Genomic DNA, 12,931 nt, shown 5'->3' on the forward strand with positions numbered 1-12,931 from the left:
CTAAAAAGTGCAATAATTTGAATACATTATTTAACATGCAAGTATGATTGAAATGCAGATTGAAATCGTTTATGTTAACAGTGATATCAAAGGAGCCCATTAGCATTCCGTCCTTCTGCATCTCGCAAAGTGGTGGGTATACGATTAAAATAAAAATAACAAAAATTGAGCTGTATGCCACAACAAAATTAATTTCGTCTGTCGTATTTACAGATATCGTTTAGAAATTGCAAACGAATATGTATAAGCGACTGCTCCTGTGTTTCACAAATAAAAACTTAAACAAATGCTTTAAACGCTACGTTGTGAAATCAAGCTGCACCAGCATGTCTGACAAAAGCAACGCGAACACATCATATGTCGTGGACAACTTCCGGAAGACATAAAGAGACATATAAAACTAAAACTTCGAGTATTTTTACTCGCACATGAAAAATACGATAATTATTCTCTAGGATTAAGCTAAAAATAGGGGAAATGGTTTCGTTTTTGCTCGCAAACCTTTTTAAACGAAATACATAAAAAGAGTGTTATACATATTTCGTTCGCTCGCTCAAATAATGTAGAAGAAAACATTTAAGTTGAACGACCTCATGAATGTACATATGGCGTCGATATTTAGTGGATATGCTTGTGAGTAGTATAGATATACTTTGTTTCAACATAGTTCTTTCAACATTTATATAGATATAAAAAAAGGATAACATATTTATGATTTTATTGAAATTCAAAACATTTTTCTTCTTATTACTATCATATATATTGTGAATATGCATCAAATAACGTCTTATGTTTAATTATCTGTTGGTATCAGTGTTAAAAGGTTTAATCATGTACGAGTATATAATTTTACGTACTCTTTGACCAGCAAATAATCAAACTCGGTTGTTTTCTCTTTTTTTACTTTGAAGCACGGAATAGAGCAATAAGCGAACATTTGATGAAAGAAGTTTATAGAAGTTAGTGTAGTATGCATTTTTAAGCCTTTTTCATGTGTTTGAAACGCAAGGTAAAGGTGACCGCCTAACGTTCATTTAAAGATGCACTCTTACTCCCAAATAAGATTTACTACAATTAATACAGTTGTGTTGATATACTAAAAAGGATGAATAAATCTCGATAGCAATGTTTTTTAAAAAGAATATCGAGTTTAATTTGATAGAAAGGTATAGAAAACACGGTATTTCTATCTTATGAGACTATAGAGGATCACAGTAAATCTTTTAGAACTCACCAAGTCATTTAATATTTTTGCGTTTTCAGCTTTCAAATACATGGTTACAATCTTGTTATCAGTTATTAATAATTTCCATAAATGCATTATTTATTAAGGTGTATCACTCAAAATATATTTTTGGTATACATGTGTATGTTTTGATTTTGAATAAGAATGTCACTTAAAGATATTTGAATCTCATAGGTTGTGTTTGAAACACTACATATATGTGGAACACGAACACAGGTGGAGGATGTGGCGTGTGGAACACAGGTGGATGATGTGGCGTGTGGAACACAAACACAGGTGGAGGATGTGGCGTGTGGAACACGAACACAGGTGGAGGATGTGGCGTGTGGAACACAAACACAGGTGGAGGATGTGGCGTGTGGAACACGAACACAGGTGGAGGATGTGGCGTGTGGAACACAGGTGGAGGATGTGGCGTGTGGAACACGAACACAGGTGGAGGATGTGGCGTGTGGAACACAGGTGGAGGATGTGGCGTGTGGAACACGAACACAGGTGGAGGATGTGGCGTGTGGAAAACGAACACAGGTGGAGGATGTGGCGTGTGGAACACAGGTGGAGGATGTGGCGTGTGGAACACAGGTGGAGGATGTGGCGTGTGGAACACGAACACAGGTGGAGGATGTGGCGTGTGGAAAACGAACACAGGTGGAGGATGTGGCGTGTGGAACACAGGTGGAGGATGTGGCGTGTGGAACACAGGTGGAGGATGTGGCGTGTGGAACACGAACACAGGTGGAGGATGTGGCGTGTGGACACAAACACAGGTGGAGGATGTGGCGTGTGGAACACGAACACAGGTGGAGGATGTGGCGTGTGGAACACAAACACAGGTGGAGGATGTGGCGTGTGGAACACGAACACAGGTGGAGGATGTGGCGTGTGGAACACAGGTGGAGGATGTGGCGTGTGGAACACGAACACAGGTGGAGGATGTGGCGTGTGAAACACAGGTGGAGGATGTGGCGTGTGGAACACGAACACAGGTGGAGGATGTGGCGTGTGGAAAACGAACACAGGTGGAGGATGTGGCGTGTGGAACACAGGTGGAGGATGTGGCGTGTGGAACACAGGTGGAGGATGTGGCGTGTGGAACACAGGTGGAGGATGTGGCGTGTGGAACACGAACACAGGTGGAGGATGTGGCGTGTGGAAACGAACACAGGTGGAGGATGTGGCGTGTGGAACACGAACACAGGTGGAGGATGTGGCGTGTGGAACACGAACACAGGTGGAGGATGTGGCGTGTGGAACACGAACACAGGTGGAGGATTTGGCGTGTGGAAAACGAACACAGGTGGAGGATGTGGCGTGTGGAACACGAACACAGGTGGAGGATGTGGCGTGTGGAACACGAACACAGGTGGAGGATGTGGCGTGTGGAACACGAACACAGGTGGAGGATGTGGCGTGTGGAACACGAACACAGGTGGGGGATTTGGCGTGTGGAACACGAACACAGGTGGAGGATGTGGCGTGTGGAACACGAACACAGGTGGAGGATGTGGCGTGTGGAACACGAACACAGGTGGGGGATGTGGCGTGTGGAACACGAACACAGGTGGAGGATGTGGCGTGTGGAACACGAACACAGGTGGAGGATGTGGCGTGTGGAACACGAACACAGGTAGAGGATGTGGCGTGTGGAACACGAACACAGGTGGGGGATTTGGCGTGTGGAACACGAACACAGGTGGAGGATGTGGCGTGTGGAACACGAACACAGGTGGAGGATGTGGCGTGTGGAACACGAACACAGGTGGGGGATGTGGCGTGTGGAACACGAACACAGGTGGAGGATGTGGCGTGTGGAACACGAACACAGGTGGAGGATGTGGCGTGTGGAACACGAACACAGGTAGAGGATGTGGCGTGTGGAACACGAACACAGGTGGAGGATGTGGCGTGTGGAACACAGGTGGAGGATGTGGCGTGTGGAACACGAACACAGGTGGAGGATGTGGCGTGTGGAACACAGGTGGAGGATGTGGCGTGTGGAACACAGGTGGAGGATGTGGCGTGTGGAACACAGGTGGATGATGTGGCGTGTGGAACACAGGTGGAGGATGTGGCGTGTGGAACACAGGTGGAGGATGTGGCGTGTGGAAAACGAACACAGGTGGAGGATGTGGCGTGTGGAACACGAACACATGTGGAGGATGTGGCGTGTGGAAAACGAACACAGGTGGAGGATGTGGCGTGTGGAAAACGAACACAGGTGGAGGATGTGGCGTGTGGAAAACTAACACAGGTGGAGGATGTGGCGTGTGGAAAACGAACACAGGTGGAGGATGTGGCGTGTGGAAAAAAAGTGTCTCCTGAAAAAAAAGTGCAAAATTGCCATAAATGATTACCTTCCTTTTTTCATGACGTATTTTCAAGTTTTGAATAAAGAAAGGTAAGGGTATTATTTCTTGCTTAGGGAAAATATTATACTGCAGCAAAGGCTTCAAACATTAAAGTTTTATTTTTATGTGCATTTGTGGTCGTAAAACGTTCCCACCCTCCCTCTATAATCTCAACAGATACAGACAATAACCTCTCAGAATGATGTAACATCATCCGGTTAAACATCCAAATAGGATGAGAACGCCCCCAGTATTTTTCGAAAGATCTGGGATCCTGTCTAGATACTACGCATCGTAGCTCAGAACTGTTTGCTAATTCCTATAAATGTTCGTTCTTTATGATATCTGGGACATTTTGCTCGTTCCTTCTTTAGAACGTCTTCACGGGTTAAACGTGTCAACTTAATGACAACAATAGGCATATCGCCTTTGCTTATTCATCTCCAGGAAAATGCGATTTGTATAAGCTTACTAGATATATTGTAGATGCGTTTTTGTCCCTTTACAAAAGTAATGATTCTATAAGTTTCATAATTTCTACAAAGATAAACCTTTTACAGACCAAACTGGATTTTGGAGGATTTTTCTTGTTTTTTGTTGGCAAAAATGCGTAGGCAAGATATTTCTAGGATTTTTCTTTAGTGGTCGCTGAGTAGGGATTGTTTTAATTGGCCAACCTTTGTAACAGTTCGAGAACCATTAACAACTACTCGGCAAGAGACCGGCATTTCAGCTACCGCTCGCCGATTGTTGTCATATTAAGGTTCCTCAATTGAGATGTAAATAATGTAGCTCTTGAGAAAATCGTTGAAAAACAAGAAAGTCTTTGCAACATCTTCATTTACAGCCTTCTAGATTTGAGGTCCTTAAAAGCTTATAGACATTACCAAGCCCCGCACGAGTGTCAACGATTAGTCGGGATATTATTGCTGCTTGTTCACAACAAAACGTCATACAGCTGTCGACAAATTACCGACAATTGCTAATACGGTATTCGGGCATTATTCGATGGATATTCGGCTACCGGTCGTACTATAGACCGACAATGGTTGCCGTAAGACGCTGATTGGTCATATCTCCACTGAGAATGAACCTCATATTGATGTTACTCTCATCAGGACATATGAAAAAAACTAAGGTCTTTATAAGAGTGAACTTACCTTGACAATGTCTAGGACTTTTTAAATAAGGCGCCCGTACGCCGGTTTCCTTTCTATGTCTTTGGTGCTTTGCACAGTTTCGTATACATGGTTACAGTAAGTAAACAAACCTTACTAAGGCAAAAAACAACAACATTTGGTTCGGGTTACCCAACCCTACTTACGAACTAGGCGCCCACCCTACCGTTCTATAGTCAGTTGTCAAAAAGCAAATATTGTGTGTGTTTTAGTATGTCACACGCACGCACGCACGCACGCACGCACGCACGCACGCACTCTCACTCACTCACAGACAGACAGACAGAGAGAGAGACAGACAGACAGACAGACAGACAGACATAAATGTTTATTGTCGTAGACATGTTATTTAACAGTTTCTTGACAAATAAATAAAAACGCCTACCTATTCGACCTGTTTTTGAAAAGAATGTTACCCTTACCGAACTTTTTTTGTTTGGCCTAATGCATTATTTTGTGCAATTTAACGTATTTGCATTTGCTGCCTCTATTACAGTTTGGGTGTTCGTGTTTTGCCTCCGGTCAAGAGTCACGTTAACATTTCGTAGGCCGAAAACGGACCGCTTTGTTTCGACCAGGCCCAATTTCGACAATTTTACAGCAAACTACCTGCAATTGCTGGGAAATGTTTTATTGATGCAAGCAACAGGTTTGCTCTGGGTTTTTTTATTATCTTTTGATTTTTTGCAAACGTTTGATAAAATAACAAGTAACATTCATTTTTCGGCTGTCTTTTTTTCTTGCATTAACGTTTTGGCATTTACATTGATAACAAATATTGAACTTCGATAGTATTTGATTTGAGGAATTTGGTACTTACTGAAAACCGGGACACTTGTATTAATTTTAAGACACTCGACCAGAATTCCATTAACTGTAAATTTAGATTATTTATTAAACATTTACAAAATATTCTAAGAGGTTGTAATTTCATTTCACCTAATAAAAAAATCTTTAAATGTTCGAGCCGCATTTTTTCAACATAACAACGTCACATAACAGCTGTGGTAAAACATTATATAATGTATTAGTTATGCATAGGGCTGCAACGATAAGCCGATACAGCGATCATTACCTTTATACAGACCGACAATATTGATACATGATAGGATTTCATCATACCGTTGTATCGCGATATGGGTTTTCCAGTCAATGAAGAATATCTTATACAATTTATATAGTGAATATTATGTGGAAATAGTCAAGCCATTTAATTATTTGTTTAACTTCAAGAGTTCATGCCAAACAAAACGTCAAAATTGTATGCCCTTGTTTAATAGCTCATGACCTATAGAATATATAAGTTCAAGTTTTGAAAAACATCAGTCCTTAGATGGCAGACAGTAAACTGTGTATTTAATAAGGCTAACAATGTATTGTGATATATTGCCATTCAAGTTCTGCGCTACATGGTTGGAAAAACAATATTTTGTTACGCGTTGAAATAGATCTAACGCTGATTCCGTTGTCCCTAAGTTCCAATGAGTTGGAAATAAACGTAAACGACGGGTATACTCGATCCTGCAATGAACTACATTCCCCGTTTTCTTATTTTACTCGTATAAACCCGTGATAAGGAAACATAAAATACGATATCCAGGTTTACGTCCAAGTTTATCTCATTGACACAAAAGTGGAAGACGCGTTAGAACATTCTCAAAGTATTTTAAAGAGTTGTGGCCCCAATGACTGCCCCCCACCCCCCGTTATATTGCAGACAAAAAATGTGTTTTAACCTGCAGTTCAATTGATGCCGGCAGCGCTTTCGACACGCTTTAACGTGTTGTGTGCTCTACTTCCGTCAATAATATTCCAATATACGATCTGCTGGAATAAAAGAAGACCCGTGTCACGTTCATATAAATATTAAATCGTTGAGGACCATGGGCAAAGAACTCTCAGTACAAACGTATGAATTATGTACGTAAGGAATGATGAGTGATAATGCACCAGTCCATTGTGACCACGCCCCTACCCACTCCCCCCCCCCGCGCCCAAGGTCCGAGGAATAGCGAGGATTTTGACCTTCGGTCCAGCCAATCACGGGTAAAATCCCTGCCCCGTTCAGACAAACTGCTGGTAAAATCCCCGCCAAATGCCCCCGCACTCCGGAGACAATTTAGGTAAGGTCCATTTCCCGCCATTTTCGGCGCGAAAACAAAACCGCCGAATTCACTCGGCACGGTCCATTTCACCCGCTATTCCCGGTATACCCCCGGACCCGGGGGGGGGGGGCGTGGTTACAATTGACTGGTGCATTATGGTGCTGTCCGGTAGTATCCATGTCCGCTCGGTGTGGAAATGGCCGACCTATCAGACTGCGTGCATGGCCATCTAGCTACTAGCGGCGAGAGAGTATCACGTTTCCACCTTCAATACAATAAAACATTTTGTCGGAGGTGCTGTGTGACGAAAAGCATGCTATCAACTTTTCGGCATACCGAAGAAGCTAAGGAAATTCTTTATATGTATAACTTCCTTTCTGAACAGGCCTCTATTAAGTGCCTTCGCACACGTAGTACCGGACAAAACAATAAAAATAAACGAAAATGTCCTTGTGTGACACCGTGCAATGGTCTGGGCTTGGTGCAAACACGTAACCCTGTTTGAGGGGGGAGGCGCTACACCAGCTGTCGCACGTAGTTCTGAATGAATGAATTACTCAATATCACGTTTACATCTTAACATTGGGAGCCACATTGATTGATTCATTCATGTATTGCAAAATACATAAAGCGGCCGCTACGTAAGTTATCAGCTTAACATGTTTCGTTTATGAAATACAATGCTAGTTCTTAAAATGGAAATATAAAGTATTTTAGTTTTAAGGTCTGTTTTAATCAAATATATGGCGAAGTAAATCAACCATATCTTTCGAAACTTGGTAAAGACGTTATATAGTATCGTACAATAAGCGAATAAGTATACGAGTATACCTTCATTAAGTTGTATTTATTGCGTTGTAAAGTTGTCGGCAAGTTATATCACGTTCTTTCATGTTCAAGCACTTTACACAAACTCCTTATTACGCCATTTTCCGGAAAACGGGGATGAAACCGTAAAGTCTCATTACAGCACTTGAGCGGAAGGACAGTAGCTGTGACTTATTCGCAGTGTATACCCTGAAGTTTCTCCCGCAACGTTTTTTGTTATTTTTTTGTAAGTCTACATTCCAAACCTTACGGAATAGAACAATATCAACACATATTCAATTTGCAATATTTTATTGTTTTCGTTTGTTTTCTTCTCAAATATCATTGTAATTAAATCGACAAAAAACAAACATAAATACACATAGTGAGCAAAACAATGGTAACATGTAACATGAACTAGGCGAGGGTGAGGACAAAGGTGAGGACGGGGGGATGGTCTCGATATACAGCTTTACCATTGCAACAGAAGCTCGGGGTTGTTCATTACGAACAGGAAAATCACGCTAAAATGTATTTTTATGTTTGTCTCTCGGCAAACGTCCAGAGAGATGTTAATGAGTGACATGCGGGCTTACTCACGCATGTTCTTATGACTGGGTTTCATCCGCTGTATGTGTCATTTTCTACTTCTGATTTGTCAAATAAATGTAACTTAAATGCTCCTGTCAAAATATGTTAATGCAGCCAAGTAAAGAAGTTTTAAAAGATGCTTTCTATTTTGACTTTCTATGTTGATTTGATTGCCGAAAGTATAAGTTGCGATGGTTAAAACAGTCGAATGGGACGATGAGCGACGGCTTTGCAATAGCGCCAATAATTTAAAACGATGTAACATGAGATGGTATGATGGAATGTAAACAAATGGAAAACCCACCGGAAATAAGAGTATATTTGAATAATCTAATAAAAATAAATAGTGTATATTCTATAAAATAATTGAATACAAGTCATAACAAAAAATAATCACAAAAAAGTTGTTGTCAAAAGTTGAACTAAAGCAAAATACATTTTAAGGATATGAAGTTGTTAGAAAAAATGTGGCTTAGAACTTTATCAAAATATTTATCAATTTGATGTGTCTGACTATTTACCACATGCCAAAAGGTCAAGATTATCAGAAGTCATTAACTGAAAGTGGTCGTGCCACGTTTACCAAACAGTGTCTTGTGGTGCCCATGCTTGCGGAAGAACGTGAGTTTTACAACTGCATGTTCTTTACGAACCGGAAGTTGTGGCGGTACATTTCAAAACATAACAACCACACTACATTTTCTTCGCGACAGGATAAAAACAACAACTCAATCAAAAATCTAAATATGGTACTGTCGCCGAAAATAGAAAAGACAAGTGTGTCAATAAAACATCAGATATAAACGATGAATAATGAGAGGAAATAAATAGTGTAAACACAATGGAGAATTATGCAGCGATGTCGTGCAACGTCGTTTGCTTGTCAAAAAACAATTTACATTTTCCAATTAATAAATGTCTTTAAAATGACTTTAACAGAGTTAAACAAAAATGAGAATGCAGAATAATTTCAAAATTCGCGCATATCTTGGGAAGTGTAGAAACTTATCATAAATGTAACGTTAATAATATCAAAACTGGTTGTTATTTGATATATATTTGTACATGGCATATACTGTAATACGTTACACCTAATAAGTGCAACGAGGCAGTGACAATGTTTGAACACATCAGTTGATATTTATGATGGGTGCAAACGATTCGAATTATATTTGAACCGTTTATGGAGTGTATTTCTACTTAATGGTAGATGATCAAACAAATGAAGAAAACGATGAAAATAAATAATGAAAAATGTCAATAAATTAGTTTAAAATAAAAACAAACATGATTGAGTGAATGGACGGAATGAAAGACTCATGGTAAACCAGAAGGAACACCGACACGAGGACTAGACGTCATCAGGGATTTCGAAAAGTTATGACATCACAACTTGACTAGAAATGTTACTGGCCACTCATCACTGTATCGCTATTAAAACGGGTATATTCAATTGTCCAACCATTCTGACAAGTTTACATTCGAAATTAAACACCCGGGGCACACCTTCTTCATATGACATCAGCATCATATAAAACCGCCTTCTTCTTTTCCTAATAAAAGTCGAACTAGTGCCATCTACGGACAAGTTCTGAATGCAATGTTAGACTCATGTCACATACTGTGTTAAAATAGTCACGCTAAGTCCTATCCTCCGGGTGGTTACTTTAATCACTTAACGCGAAGTTATTGTATGATTGTATATGTAGGCTGTATCAATTGGGTTCCTGTGGAGATCAAACTAGATCCGAATGAAGCCTTCCATTAATATCGTCACAAGAAAAGAACATTCCGCTGTGTTAATTCCCCATTCATATCCGTGTATGTCATTCTCGTCTATATTGATTGCATCCTTTGCAAAGGTCGGTAGATAATGCCTCTTTTCTAATTGTAATGGAAATGGTATTTCCGTTGATTAATTTCTGTGATAGTTGGATGATGGTGTCGCCAAGGGACCGGGAATCTTGAATCGTTCGCCCGTCTGTTTGTCGGTGTGCCCTCGTGACTGGATAGCAGTTAACCCGTGAAACTCTGAAAAACAGAACAAGGAAACATGAATAAAGATATCACTTGACAAAATGTACTTCAATAACATGTCAACACATTGTCGACAGTAATTAGGACCACAGCAGCTCATTATGTTCTATTTTAGAATTATATACACTCAATAAATTATTTGAAATTACATTTTCATGAAATCAATTTACGAGCAAATTAAATAGGAGATTTTAAGCTGTGTCATTACAACACACACACAGGCAGTTTACGTGGAGCAATCATCGATTTGAATTGAAAAGTGGTAAATTAGACGAACATGCACAATTTGCTCAATTAAGAACCATTCATAATTAAACGCCCGCCCAGTCATGCAAGTGACGCTGAGTCAGCTTCATTTATGTTCGCTGTTCAATAAACGCTGTATTACTTCGCATGTTTGTCGAGTAAATGATTATTTTTGCGCTATCATTCACTTTAAGGTCAATTGATTCGTGTTTTTTTTAAATACTTAAGCGTTTGATCTCGTAACCTATATTAATTGTTTCGGGTCAACAAGTCATGAAATTCTCTTAAATGTTTGTGGTTAGAAGCTTTTTATTTTTTCTTCACGTTTTCATGTATTTCCTGAGTCCGGGAATGTGTCGGTCACAGATAACGGCCATTAATGACAATATATGTGGTTGACCATGACTGGTCAGATGACAGACGCGTGCCGCAGTGGTCAATAGCTGTAATTGATAGCCACATATCAAGGCCGTGTCTCGCGAAACTGCAGACTAATTAATATATGATTGTGTATTTATATCATAATCATTGTTCTTAATTAATTGTTTTATTAACGCGGCTATTCATGCAGGTCGCTATGAGTTTATTGTGGCGCGAAAAAAACAGACTATGAATTAGATGAAGCCTTGCTTCTGAATTGAATAACTACATTAACGCTTAACATTATTTTTGTTTTTAGATATATTCAGATTTTTTTTTAAACAGCACATACTCCCGTTAAATTTATGGCTTTATTTTAAGTTTACTGAACTATTTTCAATTCGATAGACGATTTTATTTTAATATACAATATGCTAGATTAAGATGCTTTTGATATATTGTAGTCGCATCTCTTAAATCAAACGCAAATTGTTCTATAAAGGGAATGATAGTAAACAAAGAATTTCAATACAAGTCTCGGTAAAAATGCATTTCAATCAGCCGATCTGATTAGAACTGGTTTGGTCTATTTTCAAATGTTGGCCAAACCACAATGTCAATAAAATGTAATAAACTGTTTTATTTCATTTTTGTTATTTCATCATTAAGCCTCGTCTTGTCAATGGAACAATATCATAACGGACCCTTTATCTAGTTTATCACAAGTATTTCCCTTGATTATTTATTTGGCAATACTTCCGAATCGCGCGCCAACGAAAAACGCTATCAAATAGTTCATTCTTATTTTGAAATTTATTTTCTATTAAGTTGACTTGATAAGTAGGGTTTGTTATTTATTCTAAATGGTTGTCTTTCTTTATTACGTAGCAAAAATGATCATTTTCTAGTCAGAAATGGTAACCTGCTATGTACAACCTGTTACTCACGCATGTAAATCATGCACAAGGGGATTAGCTTGCGAGATTAACATTGCTGTCGCTGGTAATTTCCACATTGCATCATCACGATGCCAAGAGCTGTATGTCGCTACCGTTTTTTATTTCCTATGTAACATCACTGACATTTCATTATTCGTCTTGTTGTAACCATGCTTAAGTTCAACTCAGACAAAAATAATTCCTATTGAACATGTGCGCCCTTTATTAAGACTTAAGATTGTTTAACTTACCCAATAAATAAGTTAAGTCTGGTCGCTGATCACCACAATGATCATCTAAGGTGGCGGCGGTTTAAAAGCTCCCGCAGCATTTCTTGCTTGATCCTCACGAGTCGCTTTAGCCGGTTATTTCTCCGGAACTTCCTGTTGAACTCGCATCTCAGTCCGGCGAAATGTTTTGGACAGTGGCAGCGACAAAAGTCAAATGGGTTGTCCGGAGTCCGTAAAATTCCACCATTTAAACACGTGATTTGTGCGTGGCACAGGTACCCTCCCGGCATTGCAGACGCCCGTGGAATGGGCAATAAAAGGGTTATAAGAGCTATGACCATCACTGTTGGCAAACATATAGTCCGCCTAGATCCAGTCATGTTCGTGTTCTGGTCACTCTTTGGTCTGCATGGCCGCACGCGCATCGTTAATGCACTAGTGTCTACGTCCGCTATATTGTCCACACTTAACATCCTCGCTGTCGATCAGTATAATAATTCTGCTGTGAATATATTTTTATGTAAAACGATTTGTATCGTTACCAATCTCGTATAGAGCGTAAAGTCTCTCTCCGTGTTACTTGTATGATAGCATGTACTACTGTTTAACATCGTAGGACCGTGAGAATTCTTATATAGCTATCGAGTATTCTCATTGGTTTAAACTCACACGCTGATTGGTTGAGGCGTTCCGTTCTAAACTCGCTATTGGATTTAAAATGAAATCTCGCCTCAATGAGTGAATGACTACAATCCCCAGTCTACTACTGGTAGTGTGTGGTTATTTTACACAAATTTCGCAAAGTCAATCCCTCGTTTCCTACCCCGAATGATGCAACAGGTTTA

At 39.8% G+C, this 12,931-nt stretch overlaps 1 long non-coding RNA gene across 1 annotated transcript; it reads right to left on the bottom strand.

The window, feature by feature from the left end:
- Positions 1-7,979: 7,979 nt before the first annotated feature.
- On the bottom strand, positions 7,980-12,671 carry LOC128245138 (uncharacterized). Its single transcript, XR_008263064.1, has 2 exons — positions 12,108-12,671; positions 7,980-10,306 (listed from the first exon to the last, which is right to left on the bottom strand). It is a non-coding gene; the product is annotated as an uncharacterized LOC128245138 (long non-coding RNA).
- Positions 12,672-12,931: the final 260 nt, after the last annotated feature.

Source organism: Mya arenaria, chromosome 8 (genome assembly GCF_026914265.1).
Source record: "Mya arenaria isolate MELC-2E11 chromosome 8, ASM2691426v1".
In the NCBI taxonomy this organism is placed as follows: Eukaryota; Metazoa; Mollusca; class Bivalvia; order Myida; family Myidae; genus Mya; species Mya arenaria.